This window comes from Leucoraja erinacea, chromosome 21 (genome assembly GCF_028641065.1).
Source record: "Leucoraja erinacea ecotype New England chromosome 21, Leri_hhj_1, whole genome shotgun sequence".
Taxonomy (NCBI): domain Eukaryota; kingdom Metazoa; phylum Chordata; class Chondrichthyes; order Rajiformes; family Rajidae; genus Leucoraja; species Leucoraja erinaceus.
The window spans coordinates 8,399,500-8,400,494 of record NC_073397.1 but is presented as its reverse complement, the minus strand read 5'-3'; positions in this window follow the sequence as shown (position 1 = coordinate 8,400,494).

Genomic DNA, 995 nt, shown 5'->3' with positions numbered 1-995 from the left:
TCAACAACTTTATAAAGAGGTTTATAAACAACTTCCACACAGCAGAACACCCGAAGGCTCTTAAAAAGGCTGTTACAAACAACATTTAACACAGGGCCACACAAGGAGATGGGGAAAAAAAGACAACACAGCCTTTTTATCGAGAGAGGTTTAGGATATTATTTTCAGAGCTAAGGCCTTGGCATCTAAAGGCAAGGATGACAATGTTTGAGCAATTCAATTTGGACATATGCACAAGGGAAGCATTAGAGGAACCCATATATCACAGTGCTTTGTAGCTTTACAGAAAGGCTAAATGGCATAGATAAGAATTGAAAACGAGAAATATATCATTTAATAGGGACCTATTGTGGATCAAAGAGTGCAGTGATGCGGAATTCCGATTAGAGGAGTTAATTTTTGGTTAGTTCAAGTTTAAAGAAAGTAGAACGGGAAGCTTACAAGGAAGTGTATTGGAATAGGCAAAAAGATTCAGATGAGCCACCAGCGGGAGATGATCTGAGGTGGGGGCCGAGTCAGACAGTGTTATACAATGCCCTCCATAATGTTTGGGACAAAAACCCATCATTTATTTATTTGCCTCTGTACTCCACAATTTGAGATTTGTAATAGAAAAAAACCACATTTGCACATTGTCAGATTTTAATATAGGCCATTTTTATACATTTTGGTTTCATCATGTAGAAATTACAGCTGTGTTTATATAAGGCATAGTCTCCTTTCCCATGTAGAAATTACAGCCCCCCCCCCCCCCCCCCCCCCCCCCCCCCCCCCCCCCCATTTCAGAGCACCATAATGTTTGGGACAATGGCTTCACATGTGTTTGTAATTGCTCAGGTGTGCTTAATTGCCTCCTCAATGCAGGTATAAGAGAGCTCTCAGCAACTAGTCTTTCCTCCAGTCTTTCCATCATCTTTGGAAACTTTTATTGCTGTTCATTAACATGGGGACCAAAGTTGTGCCAATGAAAGTCAAAGAAGCCATTATGAGACTGA